General features: G+C 40.5%; 1 protein-coding gene and 1 non-coding gene across 2 annotated transcripts in view; one reads left to right on the forward strand and one right to left on the reverse strand.

Moving 5' to 3' along the window:
* LOC149281661 (ALK tyrosine kinase receptor-like) overlaps window positions 1-24,119 on the reverse strand; it is a 168,188-nt gene that overhangs the window by 116,442 nt on the left and 27,627 nt on the right. The gene's annotated exons all lie outside the window — the stretch shown is intronic.
* On the forward strand, window positions 9,537-9,666 carry LOC149281662 (small nucleolar RNA SNORA35). Its single transcript, XR_016278030.1, has one exon. It is a non-coding gene; the product is annotated as a small nucleolar RNA SNORA35 (small nucleolar RNA).

Consider the following 24,119-nt stretch of genomic DNA (forward strand, 5'->3'; position numbering starts at 1 on the left):
ATATCTAAACCCAAACGCATGACTGTTGAGTCATTGTATACTATTTTATGTTATTATATATGTATTTTAACATTGTATATTCGCCACACATGTTACCAGTCTAATACATTTGTAACAAGACCATAATAATAGTTTTTTTTAAACCCGTGGATATAAATGGCTGTATCTCACTTGAAAGTTGCCACTATTCACCGTGGCTCACAAACGTACCAAAGGGACAATTTCAAAGATTGAAAAGGCATTGCAGTGATAGAGAAACCTTTTCTGAACAAGCGTCAGTTTTAAAAGAGAGATTCGAAGAAAAGGGGTACAATACTGACACTTTAGAAATGGATATGTTTACAGTAGACAGTATGGACAGAAATAAACTCCTATCTTACAAACCGAAAGAGACTGTTTCCATAACAGATGTGTAAATGTACTGGGGTAGGAAGCAGCCTGGTCGGGCTATCTGCTGATGTCATAAAGAGTGATGCAATCTGTGCAGTAATTGTGATGTCACAAAGAGTGATGCAATCTGTGCAGTAATTGTGATGTCATAATGAAGATTCCCTAGAACTGCAGGAGCGCAGGTGAACCGAATCATTCCTTGTGCAGACTGTCCAAGACGTCACACAAAGAGTGTTGGATTAGTGATTTTAGAGGAAAACTTATCTTCTATCAAACGACTGGAAGAACTCGATTTTTCCGTTTTCATAGAAGCATCCGGTGATATTTGAAGGTTCATCAATCATGGGGAGTGTGTTGGCCTCGTGCCTCCCTCGTAAAGGCTCTCAGGGACACGATCATGGGAAATCCATGAAGAAGAGGCCATTCTTCTCAAACCGGAAGCAGAAACGGGACGCCTCCACCCAGACCCCTACGCCTCCCAAATTCACAGTCTTGCGAGCTTCAACCAGCGAGCTGCTGAAATGTTTGGGGGAGTTTATCTGTCGCCGGTGCCAAAGCATCGAGTCTCTCTCTCCCCTGGACCCGGTCTACTGGCTTAAACATCTGGACAACGACTTGCGTAGATGGGACGAGAACCGCTTCTTATCCCCGGCCAGCGTGATATTTCTGTACATGCTGTGCCGTGAGGTGATCTCATCAGAACTGGAGAACGAGGAAGAGTTGGAGGCAGAAGTGATGCTCTGCGCGTATGTCACCTGCTCTTACATGGGGAGTGCCACCACGTACCCTTCTGAACTATTCAAGGTGGAGGGCTTCACGAGGCGTTTTTTCTGGAAGAGATGCCTTGCCGTCATCGATCTTATGAGCTCCAAAATGCTCAAGATCAACGAGGACCCGCTGTATTTTGCCCAGACCTTTGCGGATCTGTTGGCTGAGAGGAAGGAGAACGATAACCTGAGTGGCTGAGGATGGATTGGAGTGATCGGAGTGGACAATTTGCTTAGTGTTCTAAGACTCTGATGACACAGATCATCTCTATGCAGGGCTCTGCATAACTTGTTACTAGTCTAATACATTTGTAACAAGACCATAATAATAGTTGACTGTCCAAAAGATCACACAAAGAGTGTTGGTTTAGTGATTTTAGAGGAAATCTTATCTTCTACCAAACGACTGGAAGAACTCGATTTTTCCGTTTTCATAGAAGCATCCGGTGATATCTGAAGGTAGGTCCTGCGTCTGAGGGACAGGTACTGACAATATAGTAATAATATCTGTATCCACCATAACCCAGATCTTTGTTGATAATGTTTTGGTTTCCAAATATTCCCAAGAAATGAATATTTGAGCAAAACATTAGGAAGGTCATCTGCTCAGGGACTGAAAGACCCCATTATATGATTACTGATGATATGATTAATTAGATGGAATCAGAGGAATCGACGGCTTTTACATTTTGGTATTTATTCCATATCATAGGAGAACATTGCTTAGTAATGGATGAGTTTGATTGTTTGTCATTTATTAAATAGAATCGTATGTTTTGTTTACGTTTTTTTTATCCAGGTTCACCAATCATGGGGAGTGCGCTGGCCTCGTGCCTCCCTCGTAAAGGCTCTCAGGGACACGATCATGGGAAATCCACGAAGAAGAGGCCATTCTTCTCAAACCGGAAGCAGAAACCGGACGCCTCCACCCAGACCCCTACGCCTCCCAAATCCTTGCGGGCTTCAACCAGCGAGCTGCTGAAATGTTTGGGGGAGTTTATCTGTCGCCGGTGCTAAAGCATCGAGTCTCTCTTGCCATCATCTATCTTACGAGCTCCAAAATGCTCAAGATCAACGAGGATCCGGTGTATTTTGCCCAGACCTTTGCGGATCTGCTGGCTGAGAGGAAGGGGAACGATAACCTGAGTGGCTGAGGATGGATTGAAGTGATCGGAGTGGACAATTTGCTTAGTGTTCTGAGACTCTGATGACACAGATCATCTCTATGCAGGGCTCTGCATAACTTGTTATTAGTTATTGTTATTAGTTATTGTTATTAGTTATATTAGTTATTAACTTGTTATTAGTATAATAAATTCGTAGCAAGACCATAATAATAGTGCTTTGTGTGGTTTTAGATTTTTCATGATATTGCCCTTTAAAACTTCTTTTATTTTGCAATTTTCTGGAAAGTCAGCAGCATCTTTTATATAAATGCAATATGACTTCTTATTCAAACAGGGTGATAACAGACTTATTATCTAGTGCCAAGGTGGTAAATCTACTGATGAATGTGCTAATTACAGAGCAATGTCTCTTTTAAATGTGGATCTAAAAATTTTGGCAAAGATTTTAGCAAACAGGATAACACCACTATTAACATCTTTAATCCTTAATGACCAAGTAGGTTTTATTAAAGGTAGACAAGCATCTGATAACGCAAGAAAACTGATTAATGTCATTCAGATTTCAGAAAAATAATAATTCCATGTGCAAGTCTTTCTCTAGACGCTGAAAAAGCATTTGACAGACTAAATTGGCATTATCGTAAAGCAACACTACAAAAACTTTCCTTCTGTGTTTGTCAGAGATATAATGGCAATGTACTCTTCCCCAATAGCAAATGTTTTAAATGAAGGATTCGTTTCCAAGGACATTATTATCTCAAATGGAACAAGACAGGGGTGCCCATCGTCCCCGATATTATATGTACTGGCATTAGAGCCTTTAGCTACAAAAATACGTCATTCTGGAGATGTAGCGGGGTTTCCCATACCTGAACGAATTACATTAAAATTGAATTTATTTGCAGATATTTTATTAACCATTACTGAACCTCAAAAATCTATCCCTTCGTTATTTAATATACCGTATTTGCTCGATTATAAGACGACCCCCCAAAATCTAAATATTAATTTAGGAAAAAAACAAAAAGCCTGAATATAAGATGACCCTATAGGAAAAAAAGTTTTACCAGTAAATATTAATTCATGTAAACAATTTTTTCATATTTAATAAAAGCTATGATTGAGAAAAATATATATTTTTTTATTTCCTTTTATTTGCCAACCTGTCCCCCCAGTTATGCACATCTGCCCCCAGGGTTGCCACTCTGCCCCCAGAAATGCCTTATACCCCCTATTTGCCACTCTGCCCCATGATGTGCCTTTTAACCCTCTATATGCCACTCTGCCTCCAGAAATGTCTTTTACCCTCCTATATGCTACTCTTCCCCATGATATGCCTTTTAACCCCCTATATGCCAGAGTGGCATATAGGGGGTTAAAAGGCATATCATGGGGCAGAGTGGCATATAGGGGGTTAAAAGGCATTTCTGGAGGTATATATATATATATATATATATAACTGCTAACAGCAATCACACTCCTATCAAGCCAAGGCAGCCAGTACATGCTGGAACCTGGGGATGATAGGAGTGTGAGTACAGCCTCCCTATGCCATGCTACCACCACCACCCCCCTTACACATCCATGCTATCACACACTCATTCACAAACATTTAAATACTCATTCATTCCATTAATCACACATACTTGCTCAAAAACCCTCCCCCACCCCCTTACCTGAACTGCAGATCTCACTCGAAGACTTCTGCAGGGGCCCGGCTGTGCGAGCAACTTCTCTGGCCCCGCCCCCAGAGGAAGGAGGGGGGAGACAGAGTTATGTGACACTCTACTAGCTTCCTGTTCTCCTGCTGCTAGTAGCAGAGACGCTGCTCGCGACCAAAGGACTGGTAAGCAGCCTGGCCCCAGCGGACATTTTTTTGAGGTCTGATTACAAGACGACCTCGATTATAAGACGAGGGGTATTTTTCAGAGCATTTGCTCTGAAAAAAACCTCGTCTTATAATCGAGCAAATACGGTATTAGAAAACTATAGTGAAATATCATACCATAAAATGAATACTAAAAAAACTCAAGCTATGACATTAAATCTGCCACAAAGTACGATAAATACTCTGAAACAACAATATGATTTTCTCTAGAAAATGCACTATATAGAGTATTTAGGGATAAAACGGACTAATACCATGAAACAAATGATTCCAGCAAACCTATCTGAACTGTGGGTAGACATTAAAAAAAAGACTTTAATTCATGAGCCATAAATAACTTATCCTGGTTGGGTCGAATAGCTGCTTTTAAAATCACAGCTTTTCCAAAATGATTATACATTTTTCGAATGATCCCTCTACATATATCTAAAGCTACTTTATTAAAGTATCAAAAAGATGTAAACACATTTATTAACCAAGGAAAAAAAATAGAATAGCAGATAACTTATTAAGAATACCTGTTGGTTTGGGTGGACTAGGCCTTCTGGATTTAGATATTTTTCATAAAGCAGTACTTTTAGCACAGGCTATTTTGTTTCTTTCCCCTCCAGGTCAAATTGGTTGGGTTGATTTAGAGAATAATATGTTAATTTCTTATAAACCTGAAGAACTGTTATGGCTTCCAAAACATCTTCGCCCCAGTGTAAAATTTACTCTGGAAACATCTAATATAGCATTAAAAACACGGGAGAGGACAGCTAGTTTGTGTCCTGAATTATTTTAAATTCAAACGGTTACCCCATTTAAAACACTCGGTTTATTAATTCCCAACATAGATTTATCCATTTGGTATGCAAAAGGCATAAAATGGGTTAATGCTTTGTTTCATGGGAATACCTTTTTATCATTTGAACAATTACATCAGATTTGGGGTATACCATATCAGCAATTTTATGTATATTTACGAATAAGACATTGTTTATCAATTTATTCGGATCTGTTACAAATAGGTAATAAAAATGATAAATGTATATACACCTGGTACAAATCAATAAAAAAAAAAGATTCATTTAACCCCTTCAGGACCGGGATTTTGATACTAACGTGTCGCTAAAGGACCAGAGCCGTTTTTGTGTTTTTGCCATGTCTTTCTTCAACTGTAATTTCTCTCTTATCAATTGGTGCACCCACACAAATCATATATTGTTTTTTTCAGCACAAGTAGGGCTTTCATTTGAAACCATATTAAGCTGGGTAGTACATTGTTTTGTTTGAAATAAACTGGAAAAAGTGGGGAAAAAATGAAAAAAACGCATTTTTTTACAGTTTTGTATACATACAAATTGTACACACATTGAACCAATGGGAAAAAATTATCCCAAATATATTCATTAAGTTGTCCTGATTTGGAAACCACCCAACATGGCCAGGATTTTTATCTATTTTGACCAGTATAGGGCAAATATTGCAAGGCATGCATCACGTTTTTGAAATGTAATTTTTTTCAAATTTGGCATGGTAGTCTAATAACTGCAATAGTTGTCACAGATACTGATTATCCGCCCAAAATTATATGTTTATGAAAAGTAGATAAGTCAAGGTGTACAACTAGGGTCATTTTGACACTTTTCAAACAGGGATTTTATCGCCAATTGCTGCCAAATTTTGAGGTATTTTTATATATTTTTTTTTTGCATATGTTGCAATGTTGCTTTAGATTTCATATTATATTTTGTATAGAATATGTGCAACTGCAGAAATTGTGTTCACCAACATCCCCCGGTTCCAACAAGGCCTCACATGCATGGTTCATGCATTTTTTGAGGAAGCTATGAGGGCAAAACTGGAACATGCGCATTTTCGTTTTCACATTTGGAATTTTCAGAAATTGGTTTCCTGGGCCCATATCCCATTTGGGACATTTTGGAAGCCCCCCACTGTAAATTACCCCATAAAAGTATATATTTATGAACAGTAGACAAGTCAAGGTGTTCAACTAGGGTAGTTTTTACAGTTTTCAGCTAGCCATTTCTTCACTTATGTCTGCCAAACTTCACAGGGAAATTATTTTACTGCTTTTTTAACGCATACATTTCAATGTTGCACTGAATTTCTTGCACACCATAAGCGCAACAGTGGAAGAAAACACCACATTTTGTTCACCAAGATCCCCTGATTCCAACAAGACCTCACATGCATGGTTCATGCACTTTTTGAGGAAGCTATCGGGGCAAAACTGGAACATGCGCATTTACATTTTTTTAAATATTTTTTTTCATCAGATTACTTGTAAGTGACAGGTTTAGGCCGCTGACATCAATCAGGGAGACCGATCAATAATCAGCGACTTAAAATGTCACCGACAAGTGATCAGGTAATAATTATGATTATTTCATTTATTAATAATTTGTGTTTTTTCATAATTACCCTAGATGACCCCTCTCTCTTTGTAGAGCAGGGTCATCTGTGGGCTGCCATAATGATCCGATCACTCCTATTGGCCAGGAGCGATCTGATCAGCCCAGCCCAGCATTTGACCTGGAAGCACCCTGGACTTTCAGGTCAGTGCTGTTATTTTTTTTTTTATTATTATTTTAATAATTTTTTTAATTTATTTTTATTATTATTATTAATTTTTTTTACATTTTTTTTAACTCGTTCAATGCTGATGCTCCATTGAAGCGCAGCATTGACTGATATTTAGTCCCCACAAGCTTCTGGGGACTAATATTAACCCCTGCAATGCTGCGATGGGGGTCATACACAATCACAGCATTGAAGGGGTTAATTGAGGAAGAGGTGGGGTAGGGGTTAACTGAGGAAGGGTGGGGGGGTCTGGTCTCCACATGAGACCAAAGAACCCTGTCTCCCTGTCCCTGAAGCTGCCTCTGGCAGCTGGGACACAATCTCCAATAGACTGGAGATTGTAGGGGAGGAGTCTCTCTGATCAGTCCTACAGGACTGATCAGAGGACTTCTGGGGGGTCGTTTTTGCTGTTGCTGGTCTGCCTCAGTAGCGAGGCATCTTTGCAACACCTGTTTAGCCTAAATGCGTACTTACCTTCCCGGTACCGGCGTCTTCGAAACACACGCGGTGTTTCAAGATGGCGGCGTCCATCAAGCCGGGGGGCGGAGATTGCTGTCATCATCGGGGGGGGTGTTGCTGGATGTCATGGACATCCAGTGAATAACACCCCTAGTGGTCAGATCACTCATAAGAGTGATCATGATTTGATAAATCAAAGGCAATGTTTTCTAAACATTGCCTTTGACCAGTATTGGATCTGCCTCCCTCCGTCACTTGCTTCTAGTGAGGGAGAGAGACAGATCGGTGTGTGACAGGTATTCTGAATAAAATAAAATATATATATTTATCCAAAGGCTCTTATAAGAGCCACCCATTCAATATTAACCCCTTCATTGCCATTGATCACTGCATAAACAGTGATCTTGCATAGTGGCAATTGTTTTTGGGGTTCTTTTTTTTTTCTTTTTTGCTTTTTTTTTAGTTTTTTTTTTACATTTTTTTATTTTTATTAGAGCCATTAACCCTTTCCTTCCCCACTATTTTTGCTGCAATTGTAACCATGCAGCGCAGGTATACGGCTGAGGAGGCGTATGCCGTTTTGGCCACAGATTCTGAGGCCACTGATACAGCGTCAGATTTTGACGTTGGTCAGTTCACAGATACATCTAGTGATGTATCTGTGGCTGTTAGGAGGCCTGCCACACGTAGTCGTGGCAGTGCACCAGAGGCATGGTTAGCGCCTAATAGGTACAAGCCAGCTATCCCTCCTTTTTCTGGAATTCCTGGCATCAATATTGATGTTACAGGATTCACTCCACTGCAATTTGTGCAGGTTTTTTTGGGAGATGATGTCTTGGGAGACATTGTCACACAAACTAACCTTTATGCCCAGCAGCACCGTGCTGCTAGCCCTAATTCTTTTTGGGCAAAACAGCCATGGACTCGCATTGATGTGCCAGAATTCCTTAAATTCTGGGCACTCACAATGTTAATGGGCATTATAAAAAAGCCCTCCATCCGCTCCTACTGGAGCACCAGCCCCATCCTTAGTACCACCATTTATGCCCAGACTATAACTAGGCAAAGGTATGAAATGATTCTTCATTTCATGCATTTTAATGACAACAGCCTGTGCCCCCCTAAGAAGCACCCCCAGTTTGATAGGCTCTACAAAATCCGCCCCTGATTAGCCATCTTGCTGCCAGGTTTCCAGAGGTTTATACACCTGGAAGGGATATCTGCGTGGATGAATCCCTGATGAAATATAAAGGAAGGCTGGGATTCAAGCAGTATATTCCTTCCAAGCGCTCTAGGTATGGAGTGAAGGTGTATAAGCTCTGCGAGAGCGAGACAGGGTATACTCATGCCTTCCGGGTATACGAGGGTAAGGATAGCTACCTTGACCCTCCAGGTTGCCCAGAACATCTGGGCACCAGTGCCAAGATTGTTTGGGACCTAATATTCCCCCTTATGAACAAAGGCTACCACTTGTATGTAGATAACTTCTATACAAGCGTCCCTTTGTTCAAGCTGCTGTATTGTTTCGATACAGTAGCTTGCGGTACTATAAAAAAGAACCGCTTGGGTTTCCCACAACACCTGGCACGAACCCGGCTAGGAAAGGGGAAGACCTCAGCTCTACGTCAAGAGGAGCTTTTGGCATTGAAGTTCAGGGACAGAAAAGAGGTGTGCATGCTGACCACCATCCACGATGAGAGAACCGTGGAGGTTTCTGTCCGTGGCAGAGCTGGGGTCACTAGAAAGCCAGTGTGCATCAGGGCCTATAATAAGAACATGGGTGGAGTTGATCTGTCAGATCAACTCCTACAGCCCTACCTCATTATGAGGAAGACAAAGGCCTGGTACAAGAAGGTTGCAATTTACCTAATGCAAATTGCAACCTATAACGCTTTTTTGTTGCAGAAAAAAGCAGACACTGGGCTGAAACTGTCTTTTTTGCAGTTTCAGCTCCAAGTAATTTCAAGTATCTTGTACCGTGATGCACCTGGTCCCCAAGTGGTGATGGGAAACAGCAGGATTGGGGCAACCCATTTTATTTTTAAAATCCCCCCTACAGCAAAGAAGCAGAATCCCCAAAAGAGATGCAGGGTATGCTACAGCAGGGGGCAAAGAAAGGACACCCCATTCTACTGTCCAGATTGCCCTGGAAAACCTGCACTCTGTGTCGGTGACTGCTTCAAGTTGTAATACACAGTTTCCCATTTTTAATTTTTTTCTTTGTTCCTGCTCCATTTTTGTATTTTTTTTTTTACATTTTTTGTTACATTTACTGTTTTTTAGCTTTTATTTGCTCCACCATTTTTTAAGCGTTTTTATTTGCACTGTCAAGTGAACCCTGTGTCCATTCCGTGGCATGAGGGACCGCTTAAGGTGCTAGATCAAATCCCTTCTTGGAGATAGGCCAGGCTTTCTTGTAACCTGTCCCTACTGATAGTTGGGTACAAGCATTTTTTTTTACCCAGATGTAAAACTTCCTAGTTGAAAAACTGAATTGCTCATGTTCCAAATGTGGCCCTTTTGCCCCCAAACAATCTGACAAACCCATGCATGTGGGTTATCAATGTACTCAGGAGGTGTTGTGGGACAGTGACATATACCAGGAGCTGTAATTTCACACCTGAAGTACAAAGTGTGTGAAAAAAACACCAAAAACAATTACTATCACAAACTTTGACAAGGGTTGGTGGTAGGATTAGTGCATGGAAAGGGTTAAACTATCAGCATCTAAAATACCCTGGGGTGTCTAGTTTTCAAAAATATATGGTTTGGAGGGGTAAATTTAATTTGCTGGCTTCAAAGATGCCCCAAATACCACATGGAGACAAAATTACCAGATTCAGAGAAAAATGGTTTTGAATTAGCAAAACGCTACTTGTACTTATTGCCCCATAACGTGTAGAAGAAAGCAAAAAAACATAAAAACATTGGGTATTTTTAAACTCGGGACAAATAGTAGAATCTATTTAGCGGGTTTTTTCAGCAGTTTTTTATGATGAATAAAAGATTTTTCAAATAAAAGTGAGAAAATGTGTTTTAAATTTTTCGTCATATTTTATTATTTTTATTATAGGAAATTACATCATATGGAAAAAATGGTGTCTGAAGAAAGCCCTTCTTGTCCTGAAAAAAACAATATATAACTTGTGTGGGTTCAGTAAATGGGTTAAGAGAAAATTACAGCTAAACAGAAACACCGCAGAAACGATAAAACAGCCATTGTCACGAAGGGTACAAAAAATAGAATCAGCCTTTGTCACGAAGGGGTTAAATGGGGACACTCGCTGCTTTCCCCTTCTTATAAAAAGGCCCCAGTTGTAGCATTCCCACACGTATTTTCGTATTTGCAACCTGGAAGAAGCCTTTCCTTATATCACCGCGGGATTAACCCTCTACGTAAACTCGAGAAAAAAAAAACCCCTTCACCGGAACGCATGATATGCGCAAGAACGTCAGAGGAATTCTAAGAAATAACCATCACATTAAAAAAACCTGAAATTCTTTTCTTCTCGACACCTGCAGAGGCATAAACCGGATACACCCCGCTACTCTCTATTTTAGCAGGTAAGATTTGACGTGTAAAGAAAAAGAAAGGAAAAAGGGAAAAAAGAGAGAGATGTTAAAAGATCTCGGTATAATTATCCTTTGTAAATACCCACAGGATACAAAATTTTTTTTACCCTAATATAGGAGACAGACACATGAAACAAACATTAAGTCTGACAAAAAAGAAGGATCCCAAAATACCAAGTTCTGGTCTCCGTAATTCATTTCTTTTATGAGTAACCGAGGTAAGGAACCTTTATTATCAATCCCTCTCCCGTAGGAATATCACAAATGTGATATTCAGTGGCAAAACGCGTCAGGTTCTGTTTTTTCTATATCTAAACCCAGACGCATGACTGTTGAGTCATTGTATACTATTTTATATGTTATTATATATGTATTTTAACATTGTATATTCGCCACACATGTCACCAGTCTAATACAATTGTAACAAGACCATAATAATAATAGTTTTTGTAAACCCGTGGATACAAATGGCTGTATCTCACTTGAAAGTTGCCACTATTCGCCGTGGCTCACAAACGTACCAAAGGGACAATTTCAAAGATTGAGAAGGAATTGCAGTGATAGAGAAACCTTCTCTGAACAAGCGTCAGTTTTAAAAGAGAGATTCGAAGAAAAGGGGTACAATACTGACACTTTAGAAATGGATATGTTTACAGTAGACAGTATGGACAGAAATAAACTCCTATCTTACAAACCGAAAGAGACTGTTTCCGTAACAGATGTGTAAATATACTGGGATAGGAAGCAGCCTGGTCGGGCTATCTGCTGATGTCATAAAGAGTGATGCACTCTGTGCAGTAAATGTGATGTCACAAAGAGTGATGCAATCTGTGCAGTAATTGTGATGTCATAATGAAGATTCCCTAGAACTGCAGCAGCGCAGGTGAACTGAATCATTCCTTGTGCAGACTGTCCAAGACGTCACACAAAGAGTGTTGGATTAGTGATTTTAGAGGAAATCCTATCTTCTACCAAACGACTGGAAGAACTCGATTTTTCCGTTTTCATAGAAGCATCCGGTGATATCTGAAGGTAGGTCCTGTGTCTGAGGGATAGGTACTGACAATATAGTAATAATATCTGTATCCACCATAAGCCAGATCTTTGTTGATAATGTGTTGGTTTCCAAATATTCCCAATAAATGAATATTTGAGCAAAACATTAGGAAGGTCATCTGCTCAGGGACTGAAAGACCCCATTATATGATTACTGACGATATGATTAATTAGATGGAATCAGAGGAATCGGCGGATTTTACATTTTGGTATTTATTCCATATCATAGGAGAACATTGCTTAGTAATGGATGAGTTTGATCGTTTGTCATTTATTAAATAGAATCTTATGTTGTTTTGTTTATTTTTTATATCCAGGTTCACCAATCATGGGGAGTACATTGGCCTCGTGCCTCCCTCGCAAAGGCTCTCAGGGACACGATCATGGGAAATCCACGAAGAAGAGGCCATTCTTCTCAAACCGGAAGCAGAAACAGGACGCCTCCACCCAGACCCCTACGCCTCCCAAATTTACGATCTTGCGGGCTTCAACCAGCGAGCTGCTGAAATGTTTGGGGGAGTTTATCTGTCGCCGGTGCCAAAGCATCGAGTCTCTCTCTCCCCTGGACGCGGTCTACTGGCTTAAACATCTGGACAGCGACTTGCGTAGATGGGACGAGAACCGCTTCTTATCCCCGGCCAGCGTGATATTTCTGTACATGCTGTGCCGTGAGGTGATCTCATCAGAACTGGAGAACGAGGAAGAGTTGGAGGCAGAAGTGATGCTCTGCGCGTATGTCACCTGCTCTTACATGGGGAGTGCCATCACGTACCCTTCTGAACTATTCAAGGTGGAGGGCTTCACGAGGCGTTTCTGGAAGAGATGCCTTGCCATCATCGATCTTATGAGCTCCAAAATGCTCAAGATCAACGAGGACCCGGTGTATTTTGCCCAGACCTTTGCGGATCTGCTGGCTGAGAGCAAGGAGAATGATAACCTGAGTGGCTGAGGATGGATTGAAGTGATCGGAGTGGACAATTTTCTTGGTGTTCTGAGACTCAGATGACACAGAACATCTCTATGCAGGGCTCTGCATAACTTGTTACTAGTCTAATACATTTGTAACAAGACCATAATAATAGTTGACTGTCCAAGAGATCACACAAAGAGTGTTGGATTAGTGATTTTAGAGGAAATCTTATCTTCTACCAAACGACTGGAAGAACTCGATTTTTCCGTTTTCATAGAAGCATCCGGTGATATCTGAAGGTAGGTCCTGTGTCTGAGGGACAGGTACTGGCAATATAGTAATAATATCTGTATCCACCATAAGCCAGATCTTTGTTGATAATGTGTTGGTTTCCAAATATTCCAAAAAAATTAATATTTGAGCAAAATATTAGGAAGGTCATCTGCTCAGGGACTGAAAGACCCCATTATATGATTACTGATGATATGATTAATTAGATGGAATCAGAGGAATCGACGGCTTTGACATTTTGGTATTTATTCCATATCATAGGAGAACATTGCTTAGTAATGGATGAGTTTGATTGTTTGTCATTTATTAAATAGAATCGTATGTTTTGTTTACATTTTTTTTATCCAGGTTCACCAATCATGGGGAGTGCGCTGGCCTCATGCCTCCCTCGCAAAGGCTCTCAGGGACACGATCATGGGAAATCCACCAAGAAGAGGCCATTCTTCTCAAACCGGAAGCAGAAACCGGACGCCTCCACCCAGACCCCTACGCCTCCCAAATCCTTGCGGGCTTCAACCAGCGAGCTGCTGAAATGTTTGGGGGAGTTTATCTGTCGCCGGTGCTAAAGCATCGAGTCTCTCTTGCCATCATCGATCTTACGAGCTCCAAAATGCTCAAGATCAACGAGGATCCGGTGTATTTTGCCCAGACCTTTGCGGATCTGCTGGCTGAGAGGAAGGAGAACGATAACCTGAGTGGCTGAGGATGGATTGAAGTGATCGGAGTGGACAATTTGCTTAGTGTTCTGAGACTCTGATGACACAGATCATCTCTATGCAGGGCTCTGCATAACTTGTTATTAGTTATTGTTATTAGTTATATTAGTTATTAACTTGTTATTAGTCTAATAAATTCGTAGCAAGACCATAATAATAGTGCTTTGTGTGGTTTTAGATTTTTCATGATATTGCCCTTTAAAACTTCTTTTATTTTGCAATTTTCTGGAAAGTCAGCAGCATCTTTTATATAAATGCAATATGACTTCTTATTCAAACAGGGTGATAACAGACTTATTATCTAGTGCCAAGGTGGTAAATCTACTGATGAATGTGCTAATTACAGAGCAATATCTCTTTTAACCCCTTGATGACAATTGCCGGTCCGGGCACGTCACGGAAATTCAAGTCGATAACGACAAATGACGTGCCAGGACCGGCACGTCATTAAACGGGTGCAGAAAGCGATCTATTTTCGCTTTCTGCACCGAAACGGCGTTGCTGTAATGCCTCGACCTCGAGGCATTCAGCAACGCCATTATCGGCACAAAGGGGCAGCGGACGCCCGTTTTAAAAGCGTTTAGGAGGCGATCAACGATCGCCTCCTAAACTTAAATGGTGTCGCTGGAATGCCCCGATCAGGAGGCATCTAGCGACACCAAACACTTACCTGGGGATGGACTGTGACCGCTCTGGAGAGCGGTCACAGCCGCAGCTGCCGGTGATCTTCGCCATCAGCAAGATGGCGGCGGTCCGGGAAAATTCAATAAAGAAAAACAATAAAGTCTAAAAAGTTCGCTAGACGGTCTCCAGACCCTCTAGAGAACTCTGGCTGCACTTGCAGGTTGAATATAGGTACTGCATTCAACCATGCAAGTCAATGGAGCTCAGCTTTCTAATCACAGTGTGATAAAATAAAATTAATAATAATTAGAAAAAAAATAGTAAAAAACCAGTAAAATTTAAAAATAATTTCCCACTGATGTCACTATCAGGGGAACCTTCAAGTTGAAAAAAAATATTAAAAAAATGTAAAAAAGGCAAAAAATATATATATAAAAAATATATTTTTGTGAGCAAGTCCTAAAATTAGCATATTAGCTTAAAACAATTCTCGCATGGAAAGAGTTAAAATACTGGCATATTAAATGCCCATGGGGTGTCTACTTTTAAAAAATGTATGATTTGATGGGGTAAATTGAATTGGCCATGCATGTGGGGTATCACTGTACTCAGGAGATGTTGCTGAACACATATTGGGGTGTCGTGTGACAGCGGCATATACCAGGAGCTGTAAATTCATACATAAAGTAGGTGTGTGTGGGAAAAATACACACACAAAAATACTACTGCAAACTTTGAAAAAATGCTGGTGGTAAAATGTGTGCATGCAAAGAGTTAAAATACCAGCATTTAAAATACCCTGGGGTGTCTAGTTTTCAAAAATATATGGTTTTGTTGGGCACACTGAAATGGCCCGGCTCATAGATGTACCAAATAGGGCATGGGCAGTGGATCCCCAAAGGCCAAAGTTCAACATTGAAAAATGTGCATGCCCCAAATATGGCCCTTTTGCCCCCCGAACAGCCAGGCAAAATCATTCATGTGGGGTATCACTGCACTCAGGATATGTTGCTGAACACATATTGGCGTATTTTGTGATAGTGACATATACGAGAACTTTTTAATTCATACCTGAAGTAAAATGTGTGTGACAAAACAAATGCAAAAAATCACAAAGTTTGACAAAGACTGGTGGTAGATATGGTGCATGGAAAGAGTTAAAATACTAGCATTTGAAATACCCTGGGGTGTCTAGTTTTCAAAAATATATAGCTTTATTGGGCACACTGAAATGGCCCGGCTCAAAGATGTACCAAATAGGGCATGGGCAGTGGATCCCCAAATGCCAAAGTTCAACATTGAAAAATGTGCATGCCCCAAATGTGGCCCTTTTGCCCCCGAACAGCCAGGCAAAATCATTCATGTGGGGTATCACTGCGCTCAGGAGATGTTGCTGAACACATATTGGGGTGTTTTTTGATAGTGACTTATACCAGAAGCTGTTTATTCATACCTAAAGTAAAATGTGTGTGAAAAAACAAATGCAAAAAAATTACTACCATAAAGTTTGACAAAGGCTGATGGTAGAATAAGTGCTTGGAAAGGGTTAAAATACCAGCATTTGGAATACCCTGGGCTGTCTAGTTTTCAAAAATATATGATTTGATGGGGTAAATTGCATTGGCCGGCTTCAAAGATACCCGAAATGGCACATGGGGGGAAGAATTACCAGATTTGGAAAAAATGGCTTTGAAATAGCAAAACGCTACCTGTACTTATTGCTCCATAATGTGTAGAAAAAAGCAAAAAAACATAAAAACATTGGGTATTTCTAAACTCAGGACAAATAGTAGAATCTATTTAGTAGGTTTTTTTATTACCTTTTATAGATGAGTAAAAGATTTTTCAACTAAAAGTTAGAAACAGTCATTTTTTTCTAAATTTTTCACCATATTTTATACTTTTTTTAATAGTAAATAATATGATACAATCAAAACAATGTCATCTAAAGAAAGCCCTTCTTGTCCTGAAAAAAACAATATCTAATGTGTGTGGGTTCAGTAAACGGGAAAGAAGAAAATTACAGCTAAACACGAGCAGCGCAGAAATGTTAAAACGGCCATTGTCACGAAGGGTACAAAAAGTAAAATCAGCCTTTGTCACGAAGGGGTTAAATGTGGATCTAAAAATTTTGGCAAAGATTTTAGCAAACAGGATAACACCACTATTAACATCTTTAATCCTTAATGACCAAGTAGGTTTTATTAAAGGTAGACAAGCATCTGATAACGCAAGAAAACTGATTAATGTCATTCAGATTTCAGAAAAACAATAATTCCATGTGCAATTCTTTCTCTAGACGCTGAAAAAGCATTTGACAGACTAAATTGGCATTATCGTAAAGCAACACTACAAAAACTTTCCTTCTGTGTTTGTCAGAGATATAATGGCAATGTACTCTTCCCCAATAGCAAATGTTTTAAATGAAGGATTCGTTTCCAAGGACATTATTAGTAACATAGTAACATAGTTCATAAGGTTGAAAAAAGACCAAAGTCCATCAAGTTCAACCTATATACATATTGTGTCCCTACTGTGTTGATCCAGAGGAAGGCAAAAAAACCCTTATGAAGCAGATGCCAATTGCCCCATACCAGGGGGAAAATTCCTTCCCGACTCCAAATATGGCAATCAGAATAAATCCCTGGATCAACGTTCTGTCCCTATTAATCTAATATCCATAACTTGTAATATTATTGCTTTCAAGAAACACGTCCAGGCTCCTTTTGAACTCTTTTATTGAGTTTGCCATAACCACTTCCTCTGGCAGAGAGTTCCATAATCTCACCGCTCTTACTGTAAAGAACCCCCGTCTGTGCTGGTGTCGAAACCTTCTTTCCTCCAACCGTAGAGGATGTCCCCTTGTTATAGATACAGTCCTGGGTATAAATAGGTCCTGGGAGTGATCTCTGTACTGCCCCCTTATATATTTATACATAGTTATTAAATCCCCCCTAAGCCGTCTTTTTTCCAAACTAAATAACCCTAATTCTGATAATCTTTCTGGGTACTGTAGTCCTCCCATTCCCCTTATTACTCTGGTTGCCCGTCTTTGAACCCTCTCCAGCTCCACTATATCTTTCTTGTACACTGGTGCCCAGTACTGTACACAGTATTCCATGTGTGGTCTGACTAGTGACTTGTACAGTGGTAGAATTATTTCCTTGTCGTGGGCATCTATGCCCCTTTTGATGCACCCCATGATTTTATTTGCCTTAGCAGCAGCTGCCTGACACTGGTCGCTACAGGTAAATTTACTGTTAACTAAAACTCCTAAGTCCTTTTCCATGTCAGTCGTCCCCAGTGTTTTCCCATTTAATACATATTCCCAGCCTGGATTTTTCTTCCCCATGTGCATAACCTTACATTTATCTGTGTTGAACCTCATCTGCCACATCCCAGCCCAAGCCTCCAACCTATGCAGATCCATTTGTAATCGTGCACTGTCCTCTATTGTGTTAACCACGTTACAGAGCTTAGTATCGTCTGCAAAGATTGATACTTTACTATACAATCCCTCTACAAGGTCATTAATAAATATATTAAAAAGAATAGGACCCAAAACTGACCCCTGTGGTACCCCACTAGCAACAGTAACCCACTCAGAGTATGTACCATTAATAACCACCCTCTGTTTCCTATCACTGAGCCAGTTACTTACCCACATACACACATTCTCCCCCAGCCCAAGCATTCTCATTTTATGTACCAGCCTTTTATGTGGCACCGTATCAAATGCTTTGGAAAAATCAAGATATACGACATCCAGCGATTCACCCCGATCCAGTCTTGAGCTCACCTCCTCATAAAAGCTGATCAGGTTAGTTTGACAGGACCGATCCCTTGTAAACCCAATGCTGATATGGAGTCATACACTTATTTTCATTGAGATACTCCAAAATAGCATCTCTTAGGAAACCCTCAAACAGTTTACACACAACAGAAGTTAAACAGGCCTATAATTCCCCGGGTCACTTTTTGTCCCCTTTTTGAATATTGGCACAACATTTGCTATGCGCCAGTCCTGGGGAACAGACCCTGTCACTATAGAGTCCTTGAATATTAGAAATAGGGGTCTGTCTATTACATTACTTAACTCCCTTAGAACGTGGGGGTGAATGCCATCTGGACCTGGTGATTTGTCTATTTTGATTTTTTTTAGGCGGCACTGCACTTCTTCCTGGGTTAGACAGGCGACATGTACTGGGGCAGTTATCTCATCCTGCTGTATATTACCTGGCATTTCATTTTCCTCTGTGAATACAGCAGAGAAGAATATATTTAATAGATTAGCTTTTTCCTGATCCCCGTCTATAACTTCTCCCTCATTACTTTTTAACCCCTTCGAGACAAAGGCTGATTTTACTTTTTGTACCCTTTGTGACAATGGCCTTTTTAACATTTCTGCGCTGCTTGTGTTTAGCTGTAATTTTCTTCTTTCCCGTTTACTGAACCCACACACATTAGATATTGTTTTTTTCAGGACAAGAAGGGCTTTCTTTAGATGACATTGTTTTGATTGTATCATATTATTTACTATTAAAAAAATTATAAAATATGGTGAAAAATTTAGAAAAAAATGACTGTTTCTAACTTTTAGTTGAAAAATCTTTTACTCATCTATAAAAGGTAATGAAAAAACCTGCTAAATAGATTCTACTATTTGTCCTGAGTTTAGAAATACCCAATGTTTTTATGTTTTTTTGCTTTTTTCTACCCATTATGGGGCAATAAGTACAGGTAGCGTTTTGCTATTTCAAAGCCATTTTTTCCAAATCTGGTAATTCTTCCCCCCATGTGCCATTTCGGGTATCTTTGAACCCGGCCAATGCAATTTACCCCATCAAGTCATATATTTTTGAAAACTAGACAGCCCAGGGTATTCCAAATGCTAGTATTTTAACTCTTTCCATGCACCATATCTACCACCAGTCTTTGTCAAACTTTATGGTAGTCATTTTTTTGCATTTGGTTTTCCACACACATTTTAATTCAGGTATGAATTAAAATGTTCTCGTATATGTCACTATCACAAAACACCCCAATATGTGTTCAGCAACATCTCCTGAGTACAGCGATACCTCACATGAATGATTTTGCCTGGCTGTTTTGGGGCAAAAGGGCCACATTTGGGGCATGCGCTTTTTTCAATGTTGAACTTTGGCATTTGGGATCCACTGCCCATGCCCTATTTGGTACATCTTTGAGCCAGGCCATTTCAGTGTGCCCAACAAAACCATATATTTTTCAAAACTAGACACCACAGGGTATTTTAAATGCTGGTATTTTAACTCTTTGCATGCACATATTTTACCACCAGCATTTTTTCAAAGTTTGCAGTAATATTTTTGTGTGTGTATTTTTCCCACACACACCTACTTTATGTATGAATTTACAGCTCCTGGTATATGCCGCTGTCACACGACACCCCATAATGTGTTCAGCAACATCTCCTGAGTGCAGTGATATCCCACATGCATGGGTTTGCCATTTTTTGGGGGAACTAAAAGGCCACATTTGGTACGTGTGCATTTTTCTAATTGGAAATTAGATGTGTGGCCATCCTTCCCCCCGTGTTAATTGGGACGTTGTTGAACCTGGCCCATTCAATTTACCCCATCAAATCATACATTTTTTAAAAGTAGACACCCCACGGGCATTTAATATGCCAGTATTTTAACTCTTTCCATGCGAGAATTGTTTTAAGCTAATATGCTAATTTTAGGACTTGCTCACAAAAATATATTTTTTATATATATATATATTTTTTTTTATTATTTTTTTTTTAAAAAAATTTAACATTTTTTTTCAACTTGGAGGTTCCCCTGATAGTGACATCAGTGGGAAATGATTTTTACATTTTACTGTTTTTTTACTATTTTTTTCTAATTATTATTAATTTTATTTTATTTTTTAATTTATTTTTACTAATCACACTGTGATTAGAAAGCTGGGCTCCATTGACTTGCATGGTGAATGCAGTACCTGTATTCAACCTGCAAGTGGAGCCAAAGTTCTCTAGATGGTCTGGACCATCTAGCGAACTTTTAAAATTTGTGGTTCCTGTTACAGGACGGCGGCCATCTTCCTTGATGGCGAAGATTGCCGGCAGCTGCGGCTGTGACCGCTCTCCGGAGCGGTCACAGCCCATCAAAAGGTTAGTGTTTGGTGTCGCTGGATGCCTCCTGATCGAGGCATTCCAGCGACACCATTTAAGTTTAAATCTAAACGCTTTTAAAACGGGCGTCCGCCGCCATACAAAGTATGGCGGATGTTGACGCCCCGTGGAGGGGCCAGAGATGGCCCCTTCGTGCCGATCGCGGCGTTGCTGAATGCCTCGAGGTCGAGGCATTCAGCAACGCTTTTTGGGTGCAGAAAGCGATAGTAGATCGCTTTCTGCACCCGTTTAAAGACGTGCCGGTCCTGGCACGTCAATTGTCGTAAAGCACATGCTTTTCCGTGCCGTGCCAGGACCGGCAATTGTCATTAAGGGGTTAAGGGGCCAACGCTTTCATTTTTAACCTTTTTACTATTTATATAGTTAAAGAACATTTTGGGGTTTGTCTTACTCTCTTTGGCAATGAGTCTTTCTGTCTCCACTTTTGCTGCTTTTATCTGATTTTTACATATTTTTTTCCCGATAGCTTTTTAGTGCTTCCTCACTGCCTTCCTGTTTTAGTAGCTTAAATGCCTTTTTTTTGCCATTTATTACCCCCTTTACATTTTTATTTATCCACATTGGTTTTCTCTTGTTCCTGACTCTTTTATTCCCATACGGTATGTACCTTTCACAGTGAGAATTTAAGATATCCTTAAAAATCTCCCATTGAGTGTCTGTACTCTTGTTTTTGAGGACATTTTCCCAATTTACAGTGTTAAGGGCTTCTCTTAGTTGATCAAACTTTGCCTTCCTAAAGTTCATGGTTCTTGTGGCTCCTCTAAGAGTTCCCTTATTGAAGGACAAGTTATAATGTATCATATTGTGATCACTATTTCCTAGATGCCCCCTGACCTGCACATTAGTTACTCTGTCAGGTCTGTTGGTTAATATTAAGTCCAGTAGGGCGCCCCCTCTGGTCGGGTCCTGTACCATTTGGGACAGATAATTATCCTTACTTATAGTCAGAAACCGGTTTCCTTTATGAGATTCACAGGTCTCTGTTTCCCAGTTTATGTCGGGATAGTTAAAGTCCCCCATAATAACCACCTCATTGTGATTTGCTGCCTTGTTTATTTGCTTTAATAATTGATCTTCTGCTGCTTCCATTATATTTGGTGGCTTATAGCAAACCCCGATCAGTATTTTATTATTTTTCTTTCCATATATTTCTACCCATAATGACTCCACATTATTATTTCCCTCACATATATTCTCCCACAGTGTGGCCTTTAGGCTGGACTTTACATAAAGGCAAACTCCTCCCCCTTTTCATTTTTTCGATCCTTCCTGAATAGACTATAACCCTGTATGTTAACCGCCCAGTCATAGCTATCATCCAACCATGTCTCTGTTATACCCACTATGTCATAGTTTTCTTCAGACATTATTAACTCCAGTTCGTCAGTTTTATTGGTCAGACTTCTGGCATTAGTAAGCATACAATTTAGAGGTGTATGGTTTTTTTCCCTATGAAGCCTATCCCTATTGACTATTCTAACCCCTCCCTCCGCTCCACCCCCAGGTACATTTATAAGCCCCAGCTTTCTATCTACACTATCTTCCCCTTCTATATTGTAGTTTCCCTCCCCCCCTTTACCTAGTTTAAACACTCCTCCACCCTTCTGGCCATCTTCTCCCCGAGCACAGCTGCACCCTCCCCATTGAGGTGCAGCCCGTCCCTACCGTAGAGCCTGTATCCGACAGAGAAGTCGGCCCAGTTCTCCATGAACCCAAACCCCTCCTTCCTACACCAGCTTCTGAGCCACTTGTTTAGCTCCCTAATCTCCCGCTGCCTCTCTGGTGTGGCACGTGGTACAGGTAATATTTCAGAAAATACTACCTTGGAGGTCCTTGCCTTAAGCTTGCTACCTAAGTCCCTGAAATCATTTTTAAGGACACTCCGCCTACCTCTCACTTTGTCATTGGTGCCAATGTGCACCATGACTGCTGGGTCTTCTCCAGCCCCCCCCAGTAATCTGTCAACCCGATCCGCGATGTGCCGAACGCGAGCGCCAGGCAGACAACACACTGTTCGGCGATCCCGGTCTTTGTGACAGATCGCCCTGTCTGTCCCCCTAATAATTGAGTCCCCCACTACCAGCACCTGTCTGGCCTGCCCTGCGCTCCTCCTTCCCTCCTTACTGGAGCAGACACCCCTCTGGTGGTCAGAGGCAGTGACTTGCTGCAGTACTGCTAACTCTGAACTAACATCCCCCTCATCTGCCAACCGGGCAAATGGAACAAGACAGGGGTGCCCATCGTCCCCGATATTATATGTACTGGCATTAGAGCCTTTAGCTACAAAAATACGTCATTCTGGAGATGTAGCGGGGTTTCCCATACCTGAACGAATTACATTAAAATTTAATTTATTTGCAGATATTTTATTAACCATTACTGAACCTCAAAAATCTATCCCTTCGTTATTTAATATACCGTATTTGCTCGATTATAAGACGACCCCCCAAAATCTAAATATTAATTTAGGAAAAAACCAAAAAGCCTGAATATAAGATGACCCTATAGGAAAAAAAGTTTTACCAGTAAATATTAATTCATGTAAACAATTTTTTCATATTTAATAAAAGCTATGAATATATAAATATATATTTTTTTATTTCCTTTTATTTGCCAACCTGTCCCCCCAGTTATGCACATCTGCCCCCAGGGTTGCCACTCTGCCCCCAGAAATGCCTTATACCCCCTATTTGCCACTCTGCCCCATGATGTGCCTTTTAACCCTCTATATGACACTCTGCCTGCAGAAATGTCTTATACCGTCCTATATGCTACTCTTCCCCATGATATGCCTTTTAACCCCCTATATGCCAGAGTGGCATATAGGGGGTTAAAAGACATATCATGGGGCAGAGCGGTATATAGGGGGGTTAAAAGGCATTTCTGGAGGTATATATATATATATATATATATATATATATATAACTGCTAACAGCAATCACACTCCTATCAAGCCAAGGCAGCCAGTACATGCTGGAACCTGGGGATGATAGGAGTGTGAGTACAGCCTCCCTATGCCATGCTACCACCACCACCCCCCTTACACATCCATGCTATCACAGACACACACACTCATTCACAAACATTTAAATACTCATTCATTCCATTAATCACACATACTTGCTCAAAAACCCTCCCCCACCCCCTTACCTGAAATACAGATCTCACTCGAAGACTTCTGCAGGGGCCTGGCTGTGCGAGCAACTTCTCTGGCCCCGCCCCCAGAGGAAGGAGGGGGGAGGCAGAGTTATGTGACACTCTACTAGCTTCCTGTTCTCCTGCTGCTAGTAGGAGAGACGCTGCTCGCGACCAAAGCACCGGTAAGCAGCCTGGCCCCAGCGGACATTTTTTTGAGGTCTGATTACAAGACGACCTCGATTATAAGACGAGGGGTATTTTTCAGAGCATTTGCTCTGAAAAAAACCTCGTCTTATAATCGAGCAAATACGGTATTAGAAAACTATAGTGAAATATCATACCATAAAATGAATACTAAAAAAACTCAAGCTATGACATTAAATCTGCCACAAAGTACGAGAAATACTCGGAAACAA

Source organism: Sceloporus occidentalis, unplaced genomic scaffold (assembly GCF_023333645.1).
Source record: "Sceloporus occidentalis isolate IW3139 unplaced genomic scaffold, rSceOcc1.0.p SCAF_129, whole genome shotgun sequence".
Lineage (NCBI taxonomy): Eukaryota > Metazoa > Chordata > Lepidosauria > Squamata > Phrynosomatidae > Sceloporus > Sceloporus occidentalis.